This window comes from Helicoverpa armigera, chromosome 11 (assembly GCF_030705265.1).
Source record: "Helicoverpa armigera isolate CAAS_96S chromosome 11, ASM3070526v1, whole genome shotgun sequence".
NCBI classification, from domain to species: domain Eukaryota; kingdom Metazoa; phylum Arthropoda; class Insecta; order Lepidoptera; family Noctuidae; genus Helicoverpa; species Helicoverpa armigera.
In genome coordinates this window covers 352,019-373,107 of record NC_087130.1, presented here as the reverse complement: position 1 = coordinate 373,107, position 21,089 = coordinate 352,019, and the positions used below count along the sequence as shown (strand labels likewise).

Sequence of the window (21,089 nt, the reverse complement as noted above, 5' to 3'; positions counted from 1 at the left end):
GTTTATAAAGTACTGCAATTAAAATTTGCAACCTCTCCACTGTAAAAAGCACCTTTAAACCTTTAGTGCAAGGTTCAATTTCAGTTTTGGAGGTGGTGTTAGAGGGTGTCAAGACAATGTTGCAAAAATTATCGACGAGGAGTGCAAAGTGGCCACCCAGAGCGAACAGACGCGCACATCTAAACATTTACACAGAAGTTTCACTTTATCTAATGCAGGCATGGTTGCTGAAGATTAAGTAAAGTCGCGAACCTTCAGCCTTTGTCCAACAGTGGACGTCTTCCGGCTGAAACTACGATGCATGAAAGATATCGTAAAACCTTAACTCTAGTTATTACCATTTATTTGGATAATAACAGGGAATTTAGAAAGGGCTTTATATATTTTGATGAACTTGTGGAATGTGGATTTTATTTTGTTTGTCTTTGAATATCAGGTTATAATGCTATGCTAACAGAACAGGTTACCTACAGACATATATTTTGTTTTTAATGTTTCAAACCTAAATGTTATTTAATTATTTTTGGATTAAGTTTCAAGGTAAGTAGATTACAGTTTATTTTATTTATGCTGGTAACAAACCTTCTACGCGATGTTGTAACATGGTCTTAGTAAGTGCATATAAGATACAATATGGCGTTCAGTGAGTTTGTTAAGTGCGCACGCGCAAGTTGAAGTGCGACGCGATTGGGTATGTGCAGTAGAGTGAAGCATAGTACATATGTATGTATGTAGGTCTTCATCTTGACGAATAAATAAATAAGAGCATGCGATTTCGTAACTAAAAATACCTATTTATGTCTCTAACTTTTGATTAATCAAAGTTCAAAACCTATTCCTACTTCGATCAATCCCAACAACTCATAATATCTTCCTTAAACAAGACAAATTAACACAAAAAAACCCCGTGTCCGAGTCTACATTCCCCCTTACGAATGAATCACGCGCATCCTACACGCATGTAGGCGCGATGACAGCGAAATGCGCGCGCCGAGCGATTTACAGCGAGAAGCGCGCGCGCAGCTTCCGTTTCCGTCGCGTTTGCTTGTCTGTGGCATACCATAGACAGTACATATACTGTGGTAGTTAGTGTATTGGAAGTTGTTTTGGCTTGTGATATTATTCGTAGTGGAGTTATAAAAAAGATAATATGTGTTTTTTTTAAACTACTTATAGGTGAAATTAAAATATAATAGTGATTTTATAATGTCCTCTTGCTAGAGCTGACTTTAGAAAGCCGATTTATGAGAAGAGCTCTGTTTTTGTGCTCCTCAATTAATTCCTATGATGAATAATGTCCATATATGCACCTTTGTAAGGTCAGGTAAACAAACAATTAATATTAATGTAAGTACCGCATCATTTAATGTAGGACACGTAAAATGACGTCGACCATACATATGTACATTAAATAAATAAATTGTGCTTATAAAACATTACTTGCTAGAAGGTTACTCACGGGTAATTCCGGGAACGCCGCGAATATATCTGCGAACAAAAGGATATAATGTAGCGAATCATAGAACAATACGGAGAGTTATAAATAAAGGAGATTCTTTTGTTATTGGTGTAATATAACATCACGCATGTGTGCTTCAAATGGTTAGACAGGGAAAACCCTTTGCCAGTGTTTTGAAAAGCTTACTAACAGTATTTGTTGCACATAGGGTACTAGTATTCCCTCTAAATGAGCTAAATATATTTGTATCTGACTGGCGAGACTGTCGGACTCGCTTGGCCAAGAGACCTAATTTAGGCGTTCATGATCTCCCAAATTTCTTAAAAGAAAGATTGTGTGTAAGACGAGAAAAGGATCCTTTTAAAGTATTTAAACTGCTACTATACTATTACTGGACTATATTTTACATTAAAATTTTGTTGTGCCTTCATGAATTCATGAAAACTCCGACGAACCACCTCCATTACGAGCCTTATCGATAACACTTCACGTGGTACTATCGTTCCTACATACACTACTATAGGAACAAGTATCGTGAGGTCAAACACAGCTTACATGTAACTGTAAGATTACCATCAGTTGGGAAACTTCTGCTTAATTGGCCTGGTAATTTGGACTAGCAAGTTGTTGTTGCTATATATGGTTTATGTTTGGTTCAGTAATGTCTTGGATTTTCCTGCGTATTTTTTCGTTTGAGTTATTGATGCATTTGCGAGGAGTTCGTTTGAGTGGTTTTAAGGACTTTGCTCTTGAGTTATTTTGTATTTAAAAATCACATTTCAGTACCTGAAAATCGATTCTAACAATGCTGACAGTGGAATTATAAATTTTGTGCATCACACGGATAGCTAAAAACCCCTAGGCACCTCTTCAAGTTAAAACAGATAATTATAGTCTTCTAAACAAGTTATAACAACTTAAGATATTAATAACGTGTCACGTATACCTAGCAAAAGTTTTCGTATAATATATGAACCCTTCACCCGCAGCAGGTCTTTATCCACATAAGTGAGGCGTAAGTTTGCCTGTCAAACTAACTTCGGGCAAAGTCGGGGTAAATACGTCTGCTGACGGAACTCCGCACTGGGTCACAGCTCATATGCATATGTAAATATACACGAGTATATATGGGAATATTACTATGTAGATGTAGTTGGTATAGATTTTGCGTCACTTTGTGATATTATGGTGTATTTGCATGTGGGGCTGGTTCTGGTCGTTTCTGGACTTTAGTATGTTAATGTTGAGGGTGATCAAAATAGGTGGCGTATTTCTAAATCTGTGAGTGATCTTTACAAAAGTCCAATAAGTTTTTGAGTAGCATGATTCGACTATATGTAGTATTCATGGAATTAACTATGCAACGCGATCACACAACCATTTTGTACCATTTAAAAGTACCTTTACCTCACATGATGTCTAAAGCCAATAATTAGCGCAGTTGTAATTACAAGCAGCTCACTACCGTCCACTATCGTCTAACTGTTCACGTAATTACCCCCCCACCCCTCGACCCTAGCTCCCCCCCTCCCGCGACCTCTGCACGGAAGGGTTAAGTCGATTATGCTAATGTTACGAACTGAAGATACCGAGTGTCTTCCCTCTAAATAAGTTACGAGGAATATTCTCCTTTTGACGGTAATAAGTTGTGTGATCTTGTTTGTTGGAGCTTCGCCGATGAGTGTAGGGTTACATTGTCGATTTTACCATTTTCACTGTATGTATACCTACCTACGTTCTTATATGTCAGACATTTCCTTGTGATTTTGCAAAAATACGTAGGTAAATGTCGCTCATTTTTGATTTATGGGTAAATATTCTGTCAGCATCAGCATTTAACCTTTTCCCCCAAAATACATATGAAAGCAGAATACGCGCATAGAAAATGGACCCCATTCGGCTTTATGGCGTCCAAGTAGAGGTCAAGCCCCAGGGTCACAGGGTCAAACGCTCGACTGGACGCCGGTGATAAGATGAATGCTCACATAAACCAACCAACGCATAATTTTCTGCGTAAATATATCCTCTATGACCAAATATACCCAAAAAGTTTTTACTTTTAAAACCTTTTTGTCGATGTCCGAGTGTTTCAAATAAAAAGTTAAACGGAAAATAGTTAGTTGAGAGCGGGTAGGTTTCGCTTCAATAAAACGCTCGTTATACAGGGTGGTGCGAAGTGCCGCTACTATTTTGTGTGCGCCATTTTTATTTAGTGCTGATGGCACTTTTTCTGGTAACCTCTATACGCCAGTGGCAGTTTGGAAATTGATAAATAATTCCCAAATAGACACCGGTCGAAAATCCAGTTATCAAAACTGGCTTTCCACTGGATTTCTTTTCATAGCTTTGACATAAAAAATAGCTTAAAAATAAACGTTGCGACAGCTAACCCTTTTAGAGATTTGCAAGTTTGTAACATTGGACGACAATTACTTTGCTAACGTTTGTAAGGTCGACACTCCTTTATGTTTTTCCTTTTTCCTCTCGCGGCATCTATTGTTCTCACATAAAGATGTAAAGCAGTTTCCCAAACGCAAAAATAAAGGGAAACAGGCTAATATTCAAATGTAGCGAAAACAAAACGTGCCCTTTGAAGTCCGTTTACTCTAGCTGAGCAGAATTCACGAACAAATACACGAAAATCTCGGCGTCGAGAGCGAATAATGTTTTACAAGAGCTATTGAAGTACGCGTGGAAATCTGTTTGTTGGACAACAAATACAAATGGATTTGTACGCGACTGTTCCTTGTGTATCAACGTCACATTTCCTTGTTTATATCGCGTCACTTAGCATGCTTCTGAGCTTTCAACTTAGATAGTATTCTGAAGGTGGTTTCCATTACTGTAGGTATATACTTTTTATAGCTACTGTAGTTTGGAGACGTTGAATAAATAAGAGATAAAAATGTTAACATAACTCTAATATTTAACAGAGATCTCATACTCCACAAGCTGTTATATTCTGTACTCAAATTGTTAGTAAAAGAAAACAACCAAATAAAACCACAATAAAACTGTAAAACAATTTGCTCGAGCCCCAAAATGTCCCCTTCAATCGATGGGGAATCATGTAAAATTGCTTCCATCGGCATTCCGTGACTGAAATCATTAACTGTACGGAACCCGACGAGCAATGGACTGATATTAGTCCATCCGTGTTCATACAAGTCTATTATTTATTAATAAAGATGGCCACCCTAATGTTACGATATTGTTCGTATTTCATAATTATTTATTTACGTGAAATCATTTATTATTTGAAATGGAGCTGAAAGTTGTATTGTTGGACACAGGTTCCCCATTACGGGGGCATTTTTTCCATTATCACTGTACTTAGGGAGTTTGGGGGACGCAGCGTGCTACTCCCTTCGTGATTGAGCAAAAAATACCTTTGAATGTTTTATTATTTATCGGAAGTTTACTACTTTACTGGTTTTAGAAGTGTCAAAAATACATGCAGCTTTATTTTCTTCGAATATATTTTTGAACTCCATATGTAACATGGTTGGAGTATTAGTGTGAAGCGTTACTGAGCAAGCCGAGACAGGAATCGATTCCACAGACGAATGCTTAAAAATAGTAAGGTTTTAGTTTACCCTTTGGGTATCAGGATTAGAAACTATATATTTGGGTTGTGATTATTTCTCAGTAAATAACTTTTCCTATTTTTACCTTTTCTACAAAATCAAACAAATATACCCAACTTTATCTAGAAACATGAATCAGACTCGATATTCGATCGCTTTCAAATAAAACCATCACTGTTATCATTGCCAACCAGTTTCCAACCACTCAATATGTCGATCACGTGGTAAGCGCGAATATGTACAAAGTTAACAGAAGCAACAAGAAGTACAGTTAAATAAAAGCATGAATCGCTAATTTCTAATGCGATTGTGTCGAGAGCACACGAAGGGCGCATATGTTCTAGTGATGGCAGCACCAGCGGGTGACATCGATATCGATAAGTTAGTGGAATGAGTTGTACGATAGAGGATGGTTGTTAGTATCTTATGTACTGCACTATTACATGTGGAAAAGTCCGAGGTATTTGCGAGGATGCAAAATGCTAATTGATTTTGAATTGGATGTCAATTTGCCAGTAAGATATCAACTTATCAGTTTCTTTTTAACTTCACTTATATGTACTGTACTATTTAATTCCACTTGAATGAATTTTTTACATAAAAAAAATAATAATTAAAACACAAAAAGCTATTTGGGTCAGTAGTTATGCACAAAAATAAAGAAAATCGCTGAGACACTATCGTGAACTTATGTTTCTAATAACAGCAATCACTTTCACCACGATACCACCCTGACAAACAATTTAGATCTTATCCAACCAATTTCCACAAGCGACTTTATCGATAACAAGTATCGATAAGAGGCACAACCCTATCGCCCCTTCGGTGCTTGTCATTAAGGGTGATCCATCAACGTCCGCCAGGATTTGGGGTGTTCGACGCCTGCGCGCTACCCACGGGGCGCGGGGGGGACGGCCGTGCCCGAGGGTAGCGGGGTAACAAACAAAATTAGATATTCGTGCGGTGTCCCCGCAAAGCGGTGCGAGTGCACCCTGATTGATTGCTTTGGTTAGCATATATACGTATATTTTTCATATAGTTTACGTGGGTATGAGTCCCATGAATAAGGATTTCAGTTGATATAGTTCATTGAACTTTTGGAAAAACTCGCAACTGTGTCTGTATTTGTAGCAATGAGATTGTCTTTCTGTTGTTAAACAAATATCATTGATTTTATTATGAAAAGATATTCAATAAATAGTTGAATCCGTAGTATCTCTCCAGTGTAAAAGACAAAGGAAACTCTCGGATAAGGAGGATATTAGTTTCGCTCCGCAACTCTTACAAATGCTGCAGCGCGAACGAACAATATTTTATATTAAAAAATAATACTTCTTCTTAAATTGGATTGCAGTCTCAATAGAAAGCGGCAAACAAAATGAACACTAAAAAGTTTCGTGAAGAAATCTTATCAACGAACGCTTTTATATCAAAACAAAGAACTGTTGGGAACTCTGTTTATTTTTGAAAACTTCGAAATAGTTGGCCACAGTCAGATACTTATAACATTAATTTATACAGAACTCCTAGCAACTTATTACTCCAAGTAAAAACAAACAGTACAAAAAGCGAAGGAGAGCAGCAAATGCTCGGAGCAGAGCAATCGAGAGCAAGTCTCACGACTGCCTTCGTTTGTGCCAAACAAAGCAAACGAACTACTTAAGCATTGAAATATTGAGGTGCAACGCGAATTTACAATTTCCAATAACAATGCACAATGAGTTAATACCCGGCCAGACGGAAAAACGACCAAGTCTACACTAGCGCCACTTGAACTACGCCGGCACTTGATCAAACTCGATTTCGCTATTGTAACTTAATTAAGAATCTTCCTTTTAACATTTTCTGGACGTGACATAGTTCACCTTAATCTAATAATCAGTAAAATATTCTTTAGTTTTAATTTATTATATTTTCAATTATTTTTCTAGCAGGATTCCACGAAATGTTTATTCTCAATATAAATAAGAAACAAACGATAAAAGTTCGTTAATTGCATTACGTGTTACTTTATGAAAGTGCGGATACTCTCGCCGTATCGATACATATAGTAGTGCCGAGGCGCGCGCCCTGCGGCACGCCTGCTTCTGTGCGCGTTCATATCGCTGTACACTTGTCTAATGAAGGCTTTGACGCTTTCCCCAAGGAGCGAAAGACGCGCCATATAACTTCCTCCAATATATTAATACCTACTCTATGTCTAAAGTAATAAGATACATTTTAGATTGTGATGGACCTTGTCGAACGCCTACGTACGGGCCATAGCTTTGATACTCTGTAATCATGGGAAGCTATCCCTGTTATTTGTTATGGAATTAAATTGTTCTGAACAATTATGTTCACATTGTATTGATGGAGCTTAATTTTGTGGATACAGCACGGAGACAGTTATTGATATTGCTTTTAATTAAGCGTCTGGGAGCATTTTGTTCATTTTGTAAAAGCCTGAAATGATATAATGAAATAACATAATGGGCGTAAATAAGTATTATTAAAATGAACACGACATTTTCTTTCATTTTGTAAAGATTTTCATTTACTTTTATGTAAGCACTCAAACACGAAAGATGTAAGCTTACATTTTATAGTAATTTAAATCCGAAATAAACGCGCTGGGAATCTGAACACTTAAATTTATTTTTTACGTAATCAGTCTGCTCAAATCTGTCTACATGTCTATTAAAATGACGATCGAAAGATATACAAACCTTATTCTATTTACCTAACAAAAATGTTAATGTAGCAATTACAGAAAATTGGACGACTCTTTACAAAAAGGCGCCGAGAGAAAAAAATACTTGAAAAAATAGAATTGTTCTTGTGTTTGCCTCATTTCAATGAGTGTTCTAATTTTTTTGTTTTGTCCATCGATCTGCAAGAGCGGTCATGCTCGAGTTTCACTGGCGACGGTCCAATGGAGCCTCCGTCAGGTTGCACCAGGCTTTCACTTAGGGCAACCATGATTCACGACTTAGAATAAACTGTACTGTTATTTCTAGACTTAATTCGGACCTTTAAACCTATTGTAAGCGAACAATAAAATACAAAATGTAGCTCCGTGATAAATTGTGTGAAATAAGTCAATACTTAATGAACAGGCTTAAATATGTGGAGGGAACATCGTAAATACGCGGAGGCTTCTAATGAATGTTGCGAGTTATGAACATCGGTAGAACCACCTGTGACGACACGTAAATTAACAGTAGCTTGTAATGCGGTGTGTTCCTACACTCCTAATGTTGTAGCAAATGTATTCTGTGTTTACACACACACAACAGCATATGCATAATTGTTGTTTTTTCTAAAATCTAATGAAAATTTTATATTTTTAAAACATACAATCCAATTCCATTTTATTGCGCGCAGCGATATAAAACTTGTAACTATAATTCCATACAAAACCCAGTAAATGCGATACATAAATTGAAAGTGTCCCAGGACGTTCTAAACATATGTTACCCTAGGTTTGACGTGCCGTGGCTACGCCGCACTACGGCACGCTACGAGTCCATTGTGCTACGGCGTAGAGCGCTACGATATATTGCTACGGCGGTAAATCGGTCGAAAATATTTCTGTTTGCGCGTATTGTCCAGTTGCGGTGCGGACTTGGATTTTAGAATTTCAGTTTTGTACTTTTTCACTCGTGGTGGAATAGACGTGGTTTATTTATTTATTTATTGCTCTTCTCGATGCGGTGATAAACTACAAGTCAAACGATTATTTGTATCAAGTGTGGTTAAGCACCTCCACTCCAATTATTTTCAGATGCGAGCTTTGAAGCTTTCATTAATTTACATAACACACAATTTAATAAACCAAATGGATAACCAATTCATTACCAAAAAAGCACTTCAAGTTTCCCACAAATCACATTCACTTTCACACCCAAAAAAGCAATTCCATTTACCTTTAGAAAAAGAATGAAAACTCCGTCCCTTATAAAAGGTAAAGACGATTCTTCCACCTGTCGCGTCGGCACAAAGAGGTGCACCGCGCGGGAATCGATCGTACGACCCGGAGGCGCGCACTCACTGAGCTGACGGGGATAGACGGCGGACGATACTAGCTGACTTGTTTAGATGTAGTAGGTGAAGATCATTGATATGAAGGCATTGGTGGGTGTATATTTAGATTAAAGATGTGTTTAGAAAATTACTGAGAGAAACATGTATTTAAAGAGCGTTGAGAACAATACTCAGTACGACATCTTGCTAATACGTCTAACGAGATAGGTTTAGGTATGTCTGGTCTCAGAAGTCGAGAGTGTAATAATGAAGCAACAATATTTACATATTTTATGATGCACATACATATGTAAATGATCAGTAGTTGACGAATGAATTATGTAGCTAGGTATTCCAAAGGATTTGAAGCAAAAATGAGCCTGAAGGATGGTCGTAAAGTTTTAGAAGGTCAAGCTATCTCGTGACAGACTATAAACAGGAGATTTCACATCACGATCACGATCAATGTCATAAAAATCACACAAAACTGCGCCCAAATACATCCGACACTATTTCCTCAAGTCGTCACGTCTTCACCGCGTCTGTGTGCGTGAGGGCGCCTGTCTATGTGTGGGTTGCGCGTGTCTCAAACGGCTCCACCGCAATCACAACAATTAACGATACCTATGCAATTACTGAATATACTAAACCTCGCATTCACACCTCCACTGCAAAACCAACTTTACTGCGTACGATATAGAGTGTAACATATGTTGTATCGTTAAATAATGCAGGTAAAAACGCGTTGCTAGTAAATCACGAATGGAGAATAATTTTCCAGGGAAGGAGCGCCGTAAATCAAGGAGACACCCTCCGCGGGGCCGCGCGGAGGTGCGGGGCGCGGGGGGCAGTGTACCGGTTGTAATTAATGCATTGTTTCACTTATACACGGCTTCTTTATTCCGAGCAATATGTTGTGTTAGAAATATTGTGGGCCTTCTGTTTCTCAGATTGTAGAAGAAACTTCTATGTTTGTCTCATTAATTTGCATTCCTTACAATCACGTAACAAAATCAACATCCTACGAAAATTCTAAAGTAGGTATACCAATCAAAATTGCTTGTTGACAGTTTTTGTATTCGTAGATTATTTTCAAATCAAATCGTTTATTTTGTCTTGTTTGATATTCCCCACACTACTTGATACGTAAAACCTCAAGTTCAAATTTACGTATTGGAATAAATTTCCATGATACCTAGACTATATCCTCAACTTGCTTTCTTAAGCCATAAGTTTTTCCTGAATTCGAACTGAAACTTTTTTTTTACAAAACTATAACCCACTGAAGTTTGTAGCAAGCTCATAGCTCCCAACTTGTTATCGAGTTCCACATGAACTATACAAGAAGATGGACATCCTCACTTATCACTAAACACCCAGCCGACTCGCCTGCACCCTTTTATCGCGACCACTGAAACAGAAAGTGACGCGGGTTCATTTTTTAAACGCACCGCAGCCAAAAGCCTACTTAAATTATTCACACGCCTTACTCAACGGGGAAGTGGATAAAAAAAAGTGAAAACGTGGCATATTTCAACCCCCCCTGATCCCCCCCCCTTGCGGCCGGCCGGATGACAAACGACTTGACCTAACCCGACACGCTACCAGGATTATTTTTTAGTAAGGATTATAAGGAAGGTTTTCATAATTTTTGTGGGAACGTTATTGCAGTTGAAATTTTTTTGGGGTTTCCTTAAGTAGCCCTTTTTGTTATTATAATGTACACTGATATTAAGTTGGCTCGTCGCGGGTGATTTAAGTACTGTCTGAGCCGGTGAGGTTTGCTTGGGAATGAAATATTTGTATGAAATATTTGTCTTTTGCAAAAGAATGGAGAACTAGGGACATTTCTTTGATTTTGCAAAATTGATCTGCAGTTTGTTTTCTATTGTGGTTTTTACATATTTTTTTCTCTAAAAGGTTTTTAGGAAACTATTTAAAACTTCTCATTTCTTCTCAGATCTTTCTCAGTAGCTAACTAGGTTAGGTTGCTAAGTTTCTAGCAGTATTCGCTGCACGTTTAGTTTATAGCTGCTCATTTAGTCTGAAGCTCGTAAACCGTAGCTCCGAGATAGGATTTACTGCAAAGCCTGTAATCATTATTGTTTATACAATACATATTTTCTTCAGCCTAATGTTCCTCCAGCCTTTTAAAGCTCAAGGTCTTCGTATATTGCCAATTGTTGCTGGTTTATTTCCACTCGTGTCTTTGTTTCTTAAGCTAAATGCCCAAGGCTAAAGTTTTGAAATGGGTCATTTGGGATTCTTCCTGGTTCCAAAGCATGCTCAATTTTAACTCAGATTCTATTAGTTAATGATTAGCAGTTGTAGAAGCTTTACAGCATACGATACGTTCTGAAAAATATAAATACTTATCAACGAAAACTGTTTCCTCATCCCTCCCTCATCCTCCAGTTCATCATCCCTCTTCATTGCAAAGCCTCCCACCGAGCTAAACGTCCAAATCACCTGTATTTACATCTGAGCGTCCATTAGAAGCACATCATCCAAATACACGATGAACGTGGAAACCGACCGCTTTAACCGTTACGTTATTAATGATGCCACGCTAAGTGAAAAACGATACAACAGAAAAATCTTTAGAAGTTCAACTCTGCTTTGCGGCTGCCAAAATGTAAGATAGAATTTGATTTTCATTTGGCTCCCATTCTTAAGTTTTCTAATCAAAAAACATAAAAACATCCAAGAATAGATCTTTTCCCTTTTGGGAAGACAGTTAAAAAAGTATGATATAAATTATTATATTAACTTGTAAAATTAGAATACCTAAATAATTTAAGCATGAACAACAATATCAAAAAGGAGTAAAAAAGGTGAACGTGAGCCTGCCTGTGAGCCTTCTTCAATTTATTTTAATGTAGCCCATCCAAACGCGGCACAGCCCACCTTGCATGACTGGGATCTCGGCGACTGATCAGCACTATCATCATGACTCGCTATTCCACCACAAATGCTCGATTTCCCACGGATTTCCTCGCGTTTTCCTAAGCACTACCTTCAGCTATTTTGCCCTGAATGATATTTATTTTCCTTTATCGCCGCTGAATGGGTTTCTTGAGTTATTTTAGAATCATGTTGTGCCGGAGGTAGGCTACAAAAGGCTAAAAGGTAGGCTACCTTTGAAAATATCCGCAGATTTATAATGTTTCTTAGATTTGTGTTTAGTGACTGTTAAATGTTATTGGTTGTTGTAAGTGGCAATACAAATCTGAATAAACAATCAAAAACCAATCTACCCCTTTGCATAAAATACAATTCTTATTCAAACATTCAATCCAATAAAAATCATTTATCACACAGTAAAGCCAAAATATGAGCGTTCACTGACATGACTGATGCCTTTTCAACGTCAATAAAAAGTGCAACAATCCACCGAAAAGCAATTGAACAAACAATAGAAAAACGTTGAAACAAAGCATGTTAACAAAACGCAAACAAAAACATGCAACACTGAGGAACAAAACGCGATCAAACCAAACCGAATTGTTCGACACGAGCTGTGACGTCACACCAACATGGCGCACTTACCTATATTAATTGAGTTTTTGTGGCTTTCACATTGTTAGCATGATCAAAAGGAGCAACTGTGTCTCCTGCTTCTACTAATGGCTGGCTTAATAATGTCAATTTTAAATACAACCAAATTCTCTCATTCAAATATAATCCCGCTAACTCCATACACGTAGTACTCCAATCGAGGCCAAAAGATATGCTGATACGCTTCTCCTCCCAAAAAACGTGAGACACATACAATATCAATATAATTTGGAGTTCGCGAAGCCTCTGGCGGTCCGTCTAATCTCCTAATACCTTCTGAGCAGATTTGAAGGAGGAAAAAGTAGGAATAACCGAACAGAGGGTAGTCCGGAAATTACTGGATGTCTCGAGGTGCGGGGCGGAGGGGGAGGAAGGTTCACAAATGATGCAATCCTCGCGTCCACGCTCCATCGACGTCGGCTTATTAGAGTAATCCACAGGCTTCATGTAATTGTTTAATGAAAATACTACGATATAAGGATAATTCAGAGCTGTGTTCTGCAAAAGTTTTATAAGAAGATGTCTACATTCGACTTTTTCGCTGAATTGTTGGTAGAACAAGTTCTTTAAAATTATATGAGTCACGGGATCTTGCTGCAAGCACTTGATGAAAAAATAAAGAAAAAGCGTTTTGAGTTAACTTCGAACATGAAAGTAAAGTTACAGTATTATAGTTGTAGTAATACATAGCAAGTTATTCCTTCACAAACCTCAATCCATTTCTATCAATTTATGTTGAATATCTTGCTTGTAAATCTCGAAGGAGCGCCGAACTTATATTTACGTCAGAAACGTCGAATAAAACTAGCTAACTTGCGTAATATTTCATCCCGTATCATAAAAATCTACGAGGCAAATCAGCCTCGAGTCAGGTCAATAAATAAGCCTTGGGGAGGAAAACACGAATTCAAATGAGCGCCAATGGGTCATGATGGAGAGCATGCTATCTTGGGACGTAAATAAGCCAGCAGCCAGGCTGATCATCAATATCGCTTAGCTTCTACTGGTGAACGTACCTACTGAGGTACGAGAGATAAATTGACCCGATTTATTTGTGTGTTTTACATATTTTCGTGGCTGATGTTAGATGTAGGTTGGTTGGTAAAATATATTGAAATATTACATAAAGGTTTTTGGCGATTCTTTGCTATATGACGTAATCGCTGTGTTGATATGACAAAGTATAGACTGATATATAGAAAAATATATAAATGTTACGGGAAGACTATCTTTGTTTTTTTGGCTAAACAATAAACTGAATCGAATAGAGTTCAGCGAAAAGTTTAACATTCGCTACATCACATTGTTATCATCTTCTGCCCATGTGAAAGAATATAAAAGAATTGAAAGCCTACAAAACAAACAAACTGCAACAGAAGGATAAAGTAGGCATAATAAATAACAACAACAGCACGGCGAAGTTGCCGCCATGAATACCAGTTAACTGTGAGAGAGATAACTCACAGTTAACTCCTAACGGGACTGCAGTAAACGCTGCCTAATATGGAACAAATTACTGCAAACAACTTTATGAAGAAAAGTGGTCAAATACATAAAAATCTAGACATGCGTGGGAAAGGCACTAATCTGCGGGTCCAGAATCGGTTATAGTATCTTGTAAAACACTGACTTACTGTCAGGGACATCCACCTGGAGCAAAAGTAATGAGTGAGTAAAAGATTATAAAAACCATAGCGCCCTTAAGACGCTCACACTGCATCACTTTTCGGTGATTATGGCTAAGAATAAGCAACGCTCATGATTTTTTTACGTTTAATACGAGACTAACCTAACCTAACCTAACCTAACTCTGCAATAAGTCAAGAGTTGAAATTTTTAATTAGCAAGAACTAACTAGAGTATAATTACGCAAATTAACAATAAAACGAGTAAACGCATTTATAATGATAACAATTGAGTACCTGGCATTATATGCAATTAATTGATTCGGTAAACGATGCACTTGACAGCTGTCATGAGTTATTGATGACTCGCAAAATGGCCGGATGTTTACCGACTATATCTGTATTGAATTCATTTAGTAAATTACCCAAATATCATCGAAATTCATATTTACGAAATGCTTTAGATATAGCCACATACTTTCATTAAGCATGTTTGCAATAGATTCATTCAACCGAATTATAAATTGAGTTGCCGCTATAAACACGGAAATTGAAACACTCCACCCAGAAGAAATAACGAAAATACTCGAAATAATTCACAGATTGATTTGACATTTTTCCAGCACTCGACAATCGTGAACAATGATTATAATTTCTCGCAGCGAGAATTGGGAGATAATGAAATAAAACGTACCATCGCGTTCTGTCACCTTTTTGTACAGTCTTCAAGATAATTGTCTTTGGGCATACTGCTTATAAATATTTATTGCCAGTTCTTTGTTCAGTTCTATTCTCATTTAAAATTTTCCAATATAGGACGCTTGTCCTTTGTTTTTGTGAATGTCAAACTGTTGATTAAGTCAATTGTTTCTTTTGACGCTTGTGCTTATGATGCTTTTGTTATATTCGTCGAAATTACGCTCTGTATTTTGGCAATAATTATTTTTCTTAATACAAAGGTAAGTAAGTGTTTCTCTGTCTTGTTATCGAAATTATATTCCCAATAGAGTCTTATTTTGGCAGTGTATTGTATCTAATATTAAATCTGCAGAATACGACAAAGCTATTGACACCACAAAAGCAGCCCCCAATGCCGATCAAAAACCCGACGTCTGCCGAAAATTGCCGAACAAAAAGCGGATTAAACCGGTTATCGGCGACTGCTAATAATAATAGTGTCGTCAGATAATCCAGTGTGATGGATGGTTCCCTGCCCACCCCTTTTAATTGCCAGCGTGAATGTGGCTGTCAGTCACGTCACGGCGAATTTTCCATTTATATTATAATAAGTTGAGATCTGTTTTGAAGCGGTTTCCTTGGTCTATTCGGTTTAATAAAGGTGTCCCCTCCCGCTGTATATTTGCAGGAGGGAGCGATGGAAATGCACGAGCTTATTTTTCGGAATGCAATTGGTTTTCGGTGAATTAATCTTGGTTCAGTGACAGCGGTGGAAACGTCAACGTTGCAAAAATATTGCAATATTTTTAGTGAACAGTTTTCTTTTGAAGTTGAGCTATTTCATGTTCAAAATGTTGAACATAACGTTGACTAATCAATGTTTAAAGTAGAATAATCTTGGTGATTTTGCTGTTGGAAGATAGCAAGGTCGACAATCTAGTTAATGTATTGGAAGGCAGATAAGAGCACTCTTTTCCTGTTGTAAGTGTTCTCTTGAGTTGATTTATGCGGAGCTTTCTATCTTCGTCTATTTGACCCCTTTTCCTTAATCCAAGTTCCCCTTTCACCCCAAGATAAGCAGCTGATTCTGTTCATTTCCTTTCCCACAGAGTATCGGCTTTGTGTATCGTGGCGTACAGTCGCGATGAGCCGTCATTGCCATCATCAATCATCTGCCGATACCGCTCGATCGACGCCGAGCGCGCGAACATCTGCGACCACTACCGGCTAATTCATCATTTTGCATTCGATTGTACCTCTCGCTATTGCCATGGCAATTTGTATTTTATGTGCGAGCAATAAGGCTGGATTTACCTTGTTATGTACTATTAATACATCATATCTCGATTGACATGTCAGTTTGCTGTTGACAACAACTTTATACTAATCAAAATAAGAGCTATATTTCTTATCACATTTCGCGAAGGTAAGTTTTTGCAGAATTAACTCGCAGATGTGTTGACGATATCGATTGTGTGCGAAATGTTATTATATTAGTGTAAATATTAAATGCAGGACAATAGCATTGGTTTGTACAGCGCATATGGTGTGTTGCTGCACCATTGCTCTTTTCTTTAATATCGACAGATTTGAACTAAATTAAGTTTCCCTCGACACTACAGGGTCAGCCCTACCGCGCGGGATGGTGAAATATGTATGTATGCACATAATCCTATTTGCTTTGGGGATTCAAAAGGTCCGTAGCAATGGAAATACAGTTAAAATATTTCTGTTTACTAAGCGTGTTATTTTGAAAGCCTTTTCACTAAAGAAGAACGTGCAAATGGCCAATGTTTTTAGAACAAAAATTGAAATAAGTATTTCAAGTTTAGCTTTATTGCAGTTGTTTGTTTGTGGACTCGATTGGGGACCAGGGAAGTCTCAAGTATTTACATAATAATATTTGTACTTAGTTAATGTTATAAATGAGTGAATGTTAGAGCAAGTTTCTTTCATTTTCACGAACGTAGAAATACATTTCTATACTATTTAGGTGTGACCATAAGCAAACAGGCTAAACCTTGGGGAAATATTAGTTAATTATCAGAAAAACATTCATTATTAGTTTTTCATAGAAAACAAAACACAGTAGAACATATTTGTCGTGTTAACTTTTTCACATATCAATTGATAGCTCCTAATTAGGGATCAATATAACCACCAACAAAACCCTCTAACATTACAGTTACAATTCATCGGAACATCCACATGCATCACGTTACGCATTCCGTGTACGTACGGAACCCGCGTAATTTAATTGTGCCGGCCGCGGGCACAATGGCGCGTGATTGGGCGCCGCCTGCGGAATCCTAAATGCTGACGGTCTCTGAGTAGACCAGTAGTTTTGTGAATGTCTTTAGAGCTTTGATTTAATATGAAGGTTGAATCAGTGGCCGTTTGTTGGCAAGTTATTGATTTGATTGGGATTTTGTGTTGGTTTAGTGTGTTGTGAAGAGGTTGGGAACTTTTTGTTGGTGGTTGCAAGTATATTTTCCACCACATGAGTAGTTCTTGTATGAAAACCTAGCTTTTACAAAGGAATCACGCGTATGTTACTCTGTAACTCTATGTGTTGAAATATATGTTGTCAAAAGACCTACCAACCTACTTCGTTCAGTACCTACCAACATTTTTCATGAGGACATGGATTTGATAATAACGTAAACTGGTAGTAATAACAACAAATCTCCAATAAAAGTAGAGACCAGCTTGAGACCAGCAGTAAAAACAATTGCAATAAAATCGCTTGCAGTTTACGCGTTGTTACGAGAGGCGCTCCGCATCTCAACGAGGAGTGTACGGGACCCGGCAGAGGACACGACTCAACCTTGACAACGTGAGGAGAGTAGTTAGTGAGATTAATTTTATTATCAACTATATTCAGGACTGAATTATCTATACTTATATTTGTTATGTAATGTTAATGAAAGTTTGTTCGAATCTAAGGAACTACTAAAAAGCTCTGAAATTGCAATCCTTTCAGTGATAGATAGCCCATTTATCGAGGAAGGCCATGTGCGAAACTGTTGGAAGCACTGACAAAAGCTATGCATAAGTGTAATGTTTTTAAATTACCTTTTACATGGCTCATAGATAACAATAAAAACAAATTAATTACATGTGGTATTTATTGGATTACATACTACACCATAAATAATAGCATTTATTTACATAGATATTTACAATACATATTTACAATAAAAATCAAAAACTATCCTAGTAAAACAAACAACTAAAAAGCGTCAAAAAATTCGTCCCCATCGCTGTCAACTGGGAGCGTGCCCAAGAGGCTGGCAGCATTACCTCGTTGGATCGCCATGCTGATTCTTTGTCCGAGGTAATAGCCAGCTTTCTGGTCACGAGAAGCGTCAACCAGCCGCCTTGAGAGATCTTTAAATAGAATGTGGGCATTCGGACCCCACGACCCGAGGGTTTCAACCCCAAACGGTTCGAAAATATAGTTTCCGACAAGGCCACTATATTTCCGCCGCTTGAGGTTCTCCGCAGCCGCAGCGGCAGCAGCAGCACAGCACGCAGAACTTGGAAGGTGTGATGGCGCAAGAGTATCGACACAGGTTGCGTCCCATACTAAAGGCCTACCCATCTTCCAAGGGAATAACGACATGCCGTCTGGTCTCTTACCGTCGTCGCGTGCCAAGCCGTTTGGTTCTAATACAGCTGGTACCCCGACGGCAACAAGAGCTCGACGTATAATGTCATTGATGTTTGCATGCCGGGCAATACGGCCCGCACTGCGGCTGCACGACAGGCCGTGGTGTCCGAGGCTGGTGACAGCCTCACCACAGTGGCAGCGATGAGGGAGCAGCACGGTGCTCCTATACGTAAGCAAGTAGCGAGGCGGAAAGTTGTATCGTCAAACATGGTGCCAATATTTGACGACGGTAGTGCCTGAAGCCAAAGCCCGACTCCCATCTACCCACAGCCAGTAGGCGCGCTCGCTCAGCAGGAGTAATTGCCGTTTCTATCAAACTATTCCGGGTTACTCTGCAGAGCGGCTCATCCCACTGTCTTTGGGAAGACGGGTTGCTGGGTAAATTTTCGTTCGGGCAAGTAATTTTCCATGCATCCATAGCCTCGGCTAAATACGGCACCTCGAAATCAGCCAGTGTTGGAGTAAGAATATTCCTGGTTAATTTCTCAGTGCCGTGAACCGAGGATATGAATGCCGGTAAACTAATACTGGTAATTTTGCGGACGCCGAGGCCTCCCATCCGGATGGGCAATGTGGCTTGTTGCCAGGCTCGGTCGTCCAGGGCCACATTGAGAATGGAGCTGAGGGTATGGCGGATAATTTTATCAATTGGGTCTAAAAGGTGGCTATGTTTAAAGAGATGAGAAGAACGGAGGTAATATGTAAATTTAGGACCAAAACAGCAGTGTCGAATAATTGTGATGGCCGAATGCATTGTAATTTTTTGTAGGCGTTCCGAAATATCGTTGAAATTATCAATTTTTTCCGAAATAAATGTAGAAAAAGATTGGTCTAGGATGGGAGCCCCAAGGAGGCGGAGAGACTGTTTATCTATAATTTTAATCTGTGGTGCTAATGATTGAAATTTGGATATTGTCATTTGTCTGTCAGTCGTGTCAGTAATAAATAATTCACATTTTGTACAATTTAGTTCTAACCCAATGGAATGAAATTTATGTTTTAAATGAATGAAATCCTGAAATACGGTCTCTACATCGCCTCCCAGGGTCCCATCATCTAGATACCAAACGTTGAATTTGGAATTTAGCTCTCGAATGATCGGGTGAATGGCTAGGCTGTAGTATGTAATCCAATAAATAACAACTTTGCGTTGGTATCAAAAATATAAAAATAATGTGGTATTTTAAATTGCACTTTTTGTTGAATTATTTTTCCACGAAGTTAGTGCTATTTTATAGTTTCCGCTTTTTCCAGAAGTCTTTCAGTAGAAAGTAGCTTATGTCGAGCTAAAATATTAGGATTAAGATAGATAGATAGATCATTTTATTTGTCATAACATGAGAAACCAAGAGATCAGACAAATATGACTTTCAACAAATCTCATGTTTGCAACAATTTGACTACACATAAAAAAATATGGAACAAACAAACGAACGCAAAAAAAGCACGTTAACATTAATTAAGTGCAACAATGACGGCAACATTTGGGCGTTCGTTTCGTCGGCTCATCTCAGTGTTCAGCTGAAAGTGCAGCGAATGCACATGCAGCGAGGATGCGTTTGTGTTGTTCTTAGCCAATTACCACTAATGAGTTGTACATACAGCCTGCACGACTGTGTTGCCTTTTTGTAAGCCTTTCATTATTCGTTTTACTGAAACTTTAATTTTGATTAGTTTTTATGTTTAATTTTTCTTTTAATATGTGTTCAATTATTTCAAACAATGTGTAATCAAAACAAAGACAAATCGCGTATTTAGAGTCGGTTTGACGCATGTAGCATGTATGCATGTATTTCATTTCATTGCATGCTGCTAAAGTATGATAACACATACAACTCGTGTTTAATACAAATGTATGGGAGAATGATTATACTTATGTGCTTTCTTAAGCATAAGATTATTTAACTTTTAGTTACTTTAAATCTTAAATAGTCCGCTCTAAGATACCGCATGTTCTACATTCTTCAAAGTTCATTGATTCACAGCCACTTCCCGAATGATCTTATAACAATTTGATTATACCAAAGAGTTAAGAAGATTGGACATTTAAAAACTACAATTAAATCCCAGCTCTTACACCCAAAGGGCACATGTTCTTTAGCCAACACTTAAAACGGCAATAAGCCCATACCCGTCCGGTAGCGAACACAATATAGTTTATTGCGAAACAATAAACTTACCTGATCACGTCCAATACCGGCAGCCGAGCACTACTCACTCGTAAACATTGACTGCCCAACACCTTGTCTAGGCGATACACACACACGATTATACACCCTATGTCTACGTAGCTAGAGTTCGTTTTACGATGTACGGTGTTTAGCCATAAGTCCATCAACGCACAGTTTATTTGTGTTGTCCAAACACAGCAGTTAAGAACTACCGACTAACTATTGTTTAACTTTATAGTTATTTTTATCGTTCAACAGTTAGTTTTAAAATACTATTTTTATGATTATTATTGTGTGCTATTTTTGAGTCATTGTTTGTTAAAATAATACTAT

At 38.0% G+C, this 21,089-nt stretch overlaps 1 protein-coding gene across 1 annotated transcript in view; it reads right to left on the bottom strand.

Annotated features, from left to right (window-relative positions):
• LOC110375969 (frizzled-2) overlaps positions 1-21,089 on the bottom strand; it is a 159,955-nt gene extending 138,866 nt beyond the window's left edge. Inside the window, exons 1-2 of the mRNA XM_049850604.2 lie at positions 20,766-21,089; positions 1,460-1,488 (exon numbers count right to left, since the gene is read on the bottom strand). The gene's annotated coding sequence lies outside the window, so the exon portion shown is untranslated. The remainder of the gene's footprint in view (positions 1-1,459; positions 1,489-20,765) is intronic.